The 11,493-nt window shown below is 35.2% G+C and overlaps 1 pseudogene; it reads right to left on the bottom strand.

Annotated features, from left to right (window-relative positions):
• Positions 1-1,048: 1,048 nt before the first annotated feature.
• On the bottom strand, positions 1,049-1,189 carry LOC131935350 (uncharacterized; annotated as a pseudogene).
• Between the last annotated feature and the right edge of the window lie 10,304 nt (positions 1,190-11,493).

Here is an 11,493-nt window from a genome sequence, read left to right as displayed (position 1 = left end):
CCGATCTCGATTGGGGAGGCAGCAAGAGAAAGTTTATATGAGCATATACATACATGAAATAGTATACATATTTAAAAGATTTAATCCGTTCTTGTAGTATTTTCTGTGTCTTTTTGTTTCCTTGATTCACTTGTTTTCACTTCTGCTTTCTTGGTTTCTTTTAAAATAACATCGAGTACATGACAACACATGATCGCATCTCGCAGTTCTTTGACCTTTGTTCTAGCGTGTATTACAGTCTTTGTTAGGCAGTTGTTGATTCTTAGTTGGTAGTTGTAGTTTGAGAGTATCAATGAGGGATGTTCCGTTGTTGAAAGAACGAGTCTGGTGTCTTGTCGGTGATGGTAGAGTTGATCGAATGGAGTAGATCTTGTAGAGGGGTAGTTGAGGTAGTGTCCTCGTGTTGAAATGTCGTTTTTCATAGGTTGCTTTGAATTTAGTTTGAGAGAGAGTGAAGCATTATCGTAGGGTATTCTTGCGCAGTCATGTAGTTGAAGTGGGCAAAATAATGTTGAAGAATGTTTAATTTTTGTGATATTGCTGTGTCGAGGATTGTGGATGAGAAGAATTTGAGAGTGGTCGAGTCGTCGAAATTGGCGAAGTGGTTGACGAGTGTTTAGTTTTTGAGAGATGAGTGCTCGTGAAGTAGTTTGAGTAGTTGATCTTTGAGGGATTTCGAGTTGACTTGATGGTGGTTGTGACGGAACCTCACGCCTAAGATTTCTCCTAGGTGGGTGTCGTCGGAGTAATCGTGACGTTGTTCGTAGTGAACTAATTGTGTATCGAAGATGAGAAAGTTTGGCGTAGTTGATCTTTGAGAGATGGTTAGTTGATTTGCTGGCAATTGTGACGGACCTCCCACCTAAAAGTTCTCCTAGATGGATGTCGTAGAGCTGAAAAAATAGAAAAATAGAAAATTAGCCACTCGTACATTTAAAGCCACCCAATACAAGTACTGGGTGACTCATCTCGAGGGCATGATGCACTTCGAGGGATGTGTGGGCGCAACCCCACAGCGATCGTTGGCGAGATATGCAATTGATTGCTTGATGAGTTGAGTAGTAGATTTGACCGCCTATCTACCCCGGCAGCCAGCCCTAAAAAAGGCTGACAAATCAAATGACTAAGATTTATGTAGATTCATAACAGATACTACACTTTGATCTTAGCCAAAAAGCCGAAAAGCGATTATATAGATTATATGTAGAATAACACGAACGAACGTTTTCCAGAATGTGTTTTTTTATTTATTTATTTATTTATTTATTTTTTTTTTATCTTTATCAGATTGTAATTTTATTTGTATTTCTGTTAATTAATACAATATTTATGAGAAGAAAATAAGTTAAAACCCACATTACATATGAGTTACGGTTAAATGAGCTTCTGTGGGGAACCTGGAAAAAAAGAGAGCTCAGCAGATAGACCCATTGCTTCTAGGATCCATCTAAACCTTTGTAAAGCAACAACAAGAAGGTCCCTGAACTCAGCTGTAGCATGACCCCACCACAATGACAGGTGAATTATGTTTTATTTTTTATTTTTTTAAATATAATACTTTTATTTTCCAATTTAAAACAAATACAAATACAATAACATTCCACGCCGTTTGAGTGAATATTTACAATATAGTTACATTTGTGAAAAAGTACAGGTAATAAATAGCAAATTATGTAGAAGAAATACAAAAGGTAATTTGAATTGAAAGGCAATGGCTTAAACAATGAAAAAAACAATGAAAAAAAGGCTGGTTTGTTGCCTGTTTACCAACAGAAAGATAGATCCGTGGTGGGAACATAAAAAATAATGCAATTTAAATTGCTAGCTGCTGTTCTCAATGTAGGGTTTGCCGTGAAGGGCCATTTGAATACATATTACAATTACAAAACTTTCGGAAAAATGGGAAACCAAGGTGTCAAAATATTCATAAGAGTTACATGGATAAACAGAGATTTACAAAAAACATTCCAAAAACATTCCACACCGTTTGGGTGGATATTTACAATATAGCTGCATTGGTGAAAGAGTACAGTAAATAAATAGCAAAATATGTAAATGGAATACCAAAGGTGCATTGAATTGAAAGACAATTGCTTCAACAAAGAAAAAAAAAAAAAAAAAAAAAAAAAAAAAAAAAAAAAAAAAAAAAAAAAAAAAAAAAGGTTGGTTTGTAACTTATTTGCCAACAAAATGATAGATCCGTGGTGGTAACATCAATAAATAAAGCAATTTAATTACTAGCTGCTGTTCGTAATATAGGGCTTGCCGTGAAGGGCAATGTAAATACATAATACAATAACATGGCAACAACAACTCCAAGCTGTCAACATGTGCCTAGAGGTTACATTGATATGCAAATTTAAAGGGAAGGAAACATCGTGGGACGGGGAGGTGTATGTGAGGGGTGAGGGTTGGTTGAGAAAGGCTGACCAGGCAGCGGGATCATTGATGCGTTGCATACCTAATGAGGGTGAGGGGCGGATCTCAATGACAGTATAAAAAAAAAAAAAAAAAAAAAAAAAAAAAAAACAAAAAGGGCCATTAACAAAAAAAAATTCAATTTGAAGTTCCCTAACAAACACAGTATGCCTAAGAGTTACATGAATAAACTACATTTAAGGGGAGAACGTTGATGGGGCGGGGAGGTAGAGGCGAAGGTAAAGGTTGGTTGGGTGAAATAGGCCAGGCAGCAAGATCATTGTTGCGTGACATGAATGCTGAGGGTAAGGGGCGGGTCGCGGTGGTTGACGGGGCACTGGGTGTGTGAGTTTAAGCCGAGCCAGGCGTAAGAGACTGTGTTGTGTGTGAACTAACTGCTGGGGTGTTACTATTTATAGTTTGTGTGTTGATGTGCTATATTTGTCCAGTCGTCTGCTAAAAATTAAATCTAAAATCTGTCCCGTAAACTGTGAATTTTCGAATTTAGCTCTGTTTCTACTAGTCCATATGGTTTGTCTATAAATAGCTACAGTCCTTGCTTTTTCTTCTAAATCTGTCCTGTCTTTTGGCTTAGGTAGTTTGTTTAGCGTTATAGCTATGTCAACATTGAATGAGTCTTTTTTACTAGTTAATTTGGCCCTAAGGTTGTTTTTCATTGTCTGTATGGTGGGGCATTCTAAAAAGATGTGTGTTTCTGTTTCTATTGTGTTTTGTCTGCATAGTGGGCAGTAGGCGGTTTTATTTTGGCCTATCGGTGTTGTATTGTAGATTAATCTGTATGTTATTTCCCTAGCTTTAGGTGTAATGTTTTTTAGGTGTAGGTTCCGAAAAGTGTCTGTTGTATCTGTAAGGGCAAATTTTGAACACCATTTGATTCGATTAAAAAGGGGGGTTGAAAGTTTTTGTACTAATTTTTGGTAGATATTTTGGGATTTGTTGTGTATGAGTTTTTCATTGTTTTTAAGTGATTGTAAACATTCTTTGTAAAAGGCGCTAACTTCTTGACCAAAAAAGTGGGGTGATTTGTTGTTTAGTTTTGTGAGTTTATTGAGCGGAATGCCTATGTAGTAGTGTGCTAGTGGGTGAAAGTGTGGTTGTGCAATTATTCTTCCGATATGTGTTATTCTAAATGTGTTAATTTTTGTTTGAATGTCGTGTAGACTGATTCCCCCTTTATGTTTGTTTTGAACCAGCGTATTGTGACTAATGTTTCTAATAGTGCCTTGGAATATATACTCTCTAATGAGTATGTTAATGGTTTTGATTATTTTTTTGGAGATTGTTTTTGCTGTGGCTATATAAATAATTTTGGGGATGATGTACCGGTTGGTAATAGCTGACCTAGCAAAAATTGTTGTTGTGCTAAATTTGTAAAGTGCTAAAGTGTTTTTGATTTTTTTTGTCATTTCTTTCCATTCTTCTTCATTTGTGTCTTGTGGGTTATTATGGTGGGTCATTCCGTAAAGTTTCAATTTGTTAGTCCCCGTCAGGTTTTGTGGGTAGTTTTCTTTGTTCGTCCAGCGTCCTAACCCCAAAATTTTAGTTTTCGTAAGTTTAATTTTTGTCCCACTAGCAGGTCCGAAATCAAGGAAAAGGTCAATTATTTGTGTAATGGATTTTTCCGATTGTATGGTGAAAGCTGTGTCGTCAGCATATGCTAAGATTTTTTTATTTGTCATGTTTGGTAAGTCTATGCCTCGGATTTCTCTGGTGAGCCTGATGCATTCTAGAAGCGGTTCTAGTGTTCTTTCATTTATCACATCGAAACAATGGAATTTTAACATATCATTCTCTTTATCGGTTAGCTAAAGTAAAGTTTCCCTTTCAAACCTGACGGTCTATGGGGCAAGTAAAGTAGAGTTCACTTGGTTCTGTGACCTCGGCATATGGCGAGATAGTGTGGTCAGGACTATGCCCAATCACATCACATCAAAACAATAGAATTTTAACATATCATACTCTTTATAGGTTAGCTAAGACTATCTAACATGGTTCATTATTGAAAGAATGATCGCGCCGTGACGCTGTGTACCTTGTCCCGCAATTTTAAAGGCTTTTTTGACCCGCCATTTTTCATAAACAGTCAAAGATCGCGGGCAGTAATTTTTTTTTTCTAATTGAAGATGCTGTAGACCGAACTGTTTACTGTCATTTGTAGCTGTCTAGCGATCAACTATTATAAATTTGGTTAATCAACGTGACGTCTATATATTACATTTACTCAACTTTTCGCTGCATGTGTTTCTATAACAAACCACCTCTCATTTATAGCATCGAAGCAATACAATTCTAATAGGTCTATAGGCCTACGTCATTCCCTTAATCGGTGAGCTTAGCACAGAGACATGATTCTGATCAATTGTTATTTTTTTGTATTTAATAAGTGTATATCGAATAATTACGGCGAACGATTGCAACATTATTATTCATGTTTGTTTTGTTTTATTTTCCAATTCTTTTAATATGAAGTATTTTAGAGGTAAACTTATATTGTTTGATTTATTGCCAGTCATTATTCTGTTATTAAATATTTGATTTAAAATATTTTCGGATGGATTTAAATGTGCCCATTATGTCACATTTTTGTTCACTATTAACATTAAATATTACAGGTTTTTTTTTCTCACACGTTTATTTATTTTTTGTCGTTACAACAACATTTATGGTGTGGGTCAGATGTAACATTTCCTCCATCGCTTCTGAGTGAATCTGATATATTTTTACAGCCAATATCGCACTTTTTAGTCTTATACTTTAATTGATTGTAGAATAAGCAGCTCTTATATAGTGACATGTGCTAACTTTTCTGACACTTGAAAACAGACTAGCAATATGTTATCTTTTCTTTTAGCCTTCCTTGATCTCATGACTAACCTCCAGTATTAAATCTACTATCTCTTCCTCTTCACTTGTATGACCTAATACTGTCGACTGGTACTCTAGAAAGACAATAAAGCATACATCAACTCGTAGTAATCTTTCTCAATATCATTCATTAGATAAACTCTGTGATAAAACTGTGGAGGTTCCATCAACTGCCTTACCCACAGCGTGATTTGAATATTCCATATATCAATGTTGGGATCTTCACGATTATGGTGTTTACAGTTATGGTGTATCAGTTATAGCATATTTTTAACGTTGTTTATAAACACTGACTGTGATATCTCAGTTTAAAGTAAAACTTTTCAATGGAATTTTTATTTATAGTTTAACATGAGACACAGTAATTAGAATTTGTTTTAAGTTAATTTAGGCCCAGACAATTATTTACTATGCCTATAGAACCTATAATATATGTTTCTAATTAATGCCCAGCATTGAAATGCAAACAAAATTTTCTTTTTTTCGTTTTACCCTATAACGAAACATAAACCAAACACGCAAAGTAATGTATCGAGGTCTGTTAAATTATCGTTTTATCTGCCAGCGGGTGGTGGGGGGGGGGGGGGGTGGACCGCACAGGGTAACACCATTTAGGGGGGTGACACCAAGGCAAAAAATAGCAAAATATATACAGAAAAATGATAATTCCACTTATCTAAGTCATCGATTGGAGTAAGTTGGATAGTCTTTTAAAAGCAAAGTTGACAAATCCTGACAATGATGGAGAGAAGGGGGGGGGGTGAGGCCATGACGTAAACCTGTTAATGATATAGAAAACACGTTACATCAAGGTGTATTTATAACCGGTTATAAATAAAAATAGTTAGTAATATGTGAACACTGTCAAAATCGCAAATATATAGCATCAATTAAATAAATATTTATGAAATAAATTAAGGTATGTATTGTACTGAAATAGTACAAATTAATAGCGAAAGTATATTGAATATAATATTTGATTTATACTATTGTGACACCATTAAGTGCCGCACCGGACGACACCCGACCTAGCTACGCCAATGTACTCTGCTCATATATACATAACATCTACTAAAGTCCTTTTTAAACAATGTAATTGACTTTTATCTCATCTATCTCAGTCCAACGGTTATTAAGATAAAAATTAACAATATTAAAAAAAAAGATATACAATAACGTTAAAGTCTTTACGTTTAACAAAATTACTGTGTTAAAATGTAATATTCCTAACAATAACACTTAAACAAGTCGACTCCACTTCACCGGCCCAATGACAGTATTTTGATAAGTTAGATATTTAAATGAACACTTTGAGTGTAGACAACACTAGATAACAAGTGCTAGCCATCTCCAGTAATTCTCTTTTTCACCTTGGCAGGCCATGCTTTCATCATTGCATGCGGCAACACGCTTTTGTCCAAATTTGAGCAAATGTCAATTTTCACGTTTGTCACAATCAGGTATAAGTTCATTCGAGCATTTCTCACAATGAGGCAAAGGTCAATTCGAATATTTAAGACATTTAGGAAAAATGTCCATCGGCAAATTGTCTTTCCGGTAATTATTTTGTAGTTTCCTATTTTTTCTCTCCAATTAGATAATTAATTAATCATTAAAAGTACCAGTTATGAGGGGGGGGGGATAAACAGCAATTACCTAGATGTGTCAGTGGGGGTGATGAAGATAATACCAGCCTGGTTATAGTTTGGAATTAAAACACACAAGTCCGATCCAAAATATATATGTACTTTATTAAACAAATTTAATTCCCTACCTAACTAGCCTATTTTATACTCTCTGCTACTACTGTCTACAATTTCCTAGATCTACCTATCTGACCGTTTCTACCTCACGATCTACCTCTAATTCTCTACCTAATACCTAACTGACTGCTCTCTTCACTAATTATCAACTGTCACCTAGCCCTACACACCTCGACCGTCTTTAACCGGTACCTAACACCTTCTCTCTCTTCGCTAGCTACCTATCAAATGTCACCTAGCCCTACACACCTCGACCGTCTCTAACACCTTCTCTCTCTTCGCTAGCTACCTATCAAATGTTACCTAGCCCTACACACCTCGACCGTCTCTAACACCTAACACCTTCTCTCTCTTCGCTAGCTACCTATCAACTGTTACCTAGCCCTACACACCTCGACCGTCTCTAACACCTTCTCTCTCTTCGCTAGCTACCTATCAAATGTTACCTAGCCCTACACACCTCGACCGTCTCTAACACCTAACACCTTCTCTCTCTTCGCTAGCTACCTATCAAATGTTACCTAGCCCTACACACCTCGACCGTCTCTAACACCTAACACCTTCTCTCTCTTCGCTAGCTACCTATCAAATGTTACCTAGCCCTACACACCTCGACCGTCTCTAACACCTAACACCTTCTCTCTCTTCGCTAGCTACCTATCAAATGTTACCTAGCCCTACATACCACGACCGTCTCCAACACCTACCACCTTCTCTCTCTTCGCTAGCTACCTATCAAAAGTCACCTAGCCCTACACACCTCGACCGTCTCTAACACCTAACACCTTCTCTCTCTTCGCTAGCTACCTATCAAAAGTCACCTAGCCCTACACACCTCGACCGTCTCCAACACCTACCACCTTCTCTCTCTTCGCTAGCTACCTATCAAAAGTCACCTAGCCCTACACACCTCGACCGTCTCTAACACCTACCACCTTCTCTCTCTTCGCTAGCTACCTATCAAATGTCACCTAGCCCTACACACCTCGACCGTCTCTAACACCTACCACCTTCTCTCTCTTCGCTAGCTACCTATCAAAAGTCACCTAGCCCTACACACCTCGACCGTCTCCAACACCTAACAACAAGTCTATTGCTGATCTCACTACTGGCCCACGCCTCAGTAGTCAGCTGATCGTCCCACGTGACCGGTCAGCTCCTGTACGTCAATTGGTCTCTCTACCCGACTATCTATCGTCTGTTTCTACTAACCTCTATCTACTTGACCTAAACTAGCGTCATCACACTTAGCTATGCTGGGCTTTTCGTGAAATATATTTTTTAACTTGATGTCAGTGTATTTTATAAAATAAAGTATTTTATTCATATATTTCCATATCGTTGATTTATAAATAGCCGTTGCTACTAGTCTGTTTTCGTCTTCTGTTCTGTGTCTAGTCGTGTTAGTTAAGTGTAATTGCCTTATTTGTTGTGGCTATTTGATTGGTGGTTTTTAATATTTTCGCAATTGTTTGATTTGCTTTTTGTACTAACATACAATCTAAATAAATGTGATTCTCAGTTTCATGTGTATTCTGTTTACATGTTTGACATGTAATTTTAACATTAAAATTTGATTTGAATTTTTATCTCACAAAAATACATTTTATTTCGCCTCAGACATTAATGTATAAATGTATAAGTAAACCATCTTAAATGAACGAAATTAGGCTACAAGTAAGAAATAAGTATTACTATTGTAAATCTGTATAAATTCTCACAAGTGGATGATGAAATCTGTAATACTAAAGCAAACATAACGGCAAATTAACGCTATTAATCCATAAATAATTTTGAACAAAAAAGAAATAGGCCTATATGTTTTTTTCAATATTTGTTTTGTTATCTTGGAATATAAGATACAATCTGACTGATGTATTTATTCAACAATGAGAAAAGTATGGAGGTCTGGTGTGGCTAGAGGCTGACTTGATATATCTAGTCTTTGTTCGGTAGCTTAAATAGCTGAACTGGAGACTGAGGGTTGACTGCCCAGATGAAGATTTGGCACTATAGTTTTGTGAGTGTGGGCACGGCAGGATAATGTTGGATTTGTCCAAGTAGGTGCAGATGGTGATCATTGTGATGATGATGATTTCTCGACCCTAACCCAAGGGATAATTGAAAAATGTGTACTTTAAGAAATTGTAACTATTCTTGACGTTCGTGCTTTCGATTTCTAACTTTGCTTTCGTTTTAAGCATAGTTATAAAGTCAGCTGAAGTCAAATAAGTTCTAGAAATTTCATGAATGACAAATTATTTGCTCAAGGTTACAAAAGCTTGCGGACCTCATAATTATATATATATATATATATATATATATATATATATATATATATATATATATATATATATATATATATATATATATATATATTTTTTTTTTTTTTTTTTTTTTTTTAACTTAACAAAAAAATGTATTCACTTATCCTGAAGACAATCATACATAAATTCTGTACTAACAGTATGCTGCTGATCAGCCTATACACCAAACTTGAAAGGAATACAGTACGTTGTTAAATTTTGCCAGCAAAAGTACCACTTGCACGTTGATCATCCCATTGTTCTACCCAGAAAGAAGGACATAGATGTGAATATAATTTTTTAAAGTATTCACAAGGGGCATATTCTTCACCTTTATTTTCTGACAACTGAAGTAATCAACATAGTTTTGCCAATAGTTTCTTGTCTGATTTTGATTAGGGAATCTAGCATCAAAAGGGGGTGACCAAGGCTTCTTTTTCAACTCAACTTCTGACATTTTCAGCTTGACCTTGCAACAGGATAAAATGACCTCATAATTATAAATACAATAAGTTTAGAAAAAACTAACATGAAGACCGAACGGTAGTAAAAGTACAGGCACAATGTATATGACAAATTATATACCATCTTTAAATGGTTCTTATGCTTTAAAATGTAAATGAAATTTAATTACATTTTTAAAATTGAAACTTGTCTTTTAAATGATAGATGGTCGTAAAAATTATAATAAGAAATTCAATATAGTAATGTAATACATTTAACCATATATGTACTGTTTAGGTACACTTAAATCAACTAAATAATGTGTAACTTGTTTCCCTTATAAAATGTAAATTAAGTACCGTTCATTTATATTTTATAACATCGAAACAATATAATTCTAATATAATTATTTCTCTTAATTGGTGAGCACAGAGACATTAGTCAGATCGTATTATTCATGTTTATTTTGTTTTATTTTCCTATTTCTTTAATCTAGAGTAGTTTAGAGGTAATGTTTATTGTTTGTTTTATCGTCCGACACTCTTCTTATATTTAATGTTGGATTTAAAATGTTTTTTGGATGGATTTAAATTTGTCAATTATGTCATATTTTTTTTTATCACTATAATTATTCGACATTTTTTTTTTCTGTTCTTTCTTCCACTCTTCTTGATTTTTCTGTCGTTACAAAAACAGCTATGGTGTGGCAAAGATGAAAAACTTGCTCCATCACTTCTGATTGTTGAGGATATATTTTCACTGCCAACAACGCATTTTTACAAGCTTGTATTTAACTCACTAGCTGAAAATGCAAATGTATAATTAAACGAGGATTCAAGGGATTTTTTTTTTCCACCGATGTGGTGGGCTGAGGGGCTGGGGGTAGGGGTGGTGTTGGCTTTCAAGTAGAGCTGAAATGCTTTTGGGATAACAGAAAATTAAAATCATACCATTTTAAGCAACCGGAAAAGTTATGTTGATTGCAATGAGACACATCACATCAAATATTCTTCTCTTATTTAATGTTTGATTTAAAATGTTTTCGGATGGATTTAAATTTGCCCATTATGTCACATTTTTGGTCAGTATTAACATTAAATATGATAGTTTTTTTTTTCTTTTTTTTTTCTTTCACTTTTTATGATTTTTTGTCGTTACAACAAAATCTATGGTGTGGGTCAGATGTAACATTTCCTCCATCGCTTCTAAGTGAAGCTGATATATTTTTACAGCCAATAATGCACTTTTTAGTCTTTTACTTTAATATTTTGTAGTATAAGCAGCTCATGAAGCATAAGCAACCTATATAGTGACATGTGCCAACTTTTCTGACATTTGAAAACAGACTAGCAATATCTTGTATTTTTTTTTTAGACCGCCTTGGTATCACGACTAACCTCCAGTATTAAATCTACTATCTGTTCCTCTTCACGTGTATGACCCAATACTGTCGACTGGTACTCTAGAAGGACAATCAAAGCATTCATCAACTCGTAGTAATCTTTCTCAATATCATTCATTAGATAAACTCTGTGATAAAACTATGGAGGTTCCATCAACTGCCTTACCCACAGCGTGATTTGAATATTCCATATATCAATGCTGGGATCTTTACGATTGTAGTGTTTACAACCAGTGCATTTCTTTTATTCATAAAGTGCATCTGTTAAAGCATA

The sequence above is a fragment of the Physella acuta genome, unplaced genomic scaffold (assembly GCF_028476545.2).
Source record: "Physella acuta isolate Inbredline_101_S28 unplaced genomic scaffold, ASM2847654v3 ptg000142l, whole genome shotgun sequence".
NCBI classification, from domain to species: domain Eukaryota; kingdom Metazoa; phylum Mollusca; class Gastropoda; family Physidae; genus Physella; species Physella acuta.
This window is presented reverse-complemented; position numbering and strand designations above follow the sequence as displayed.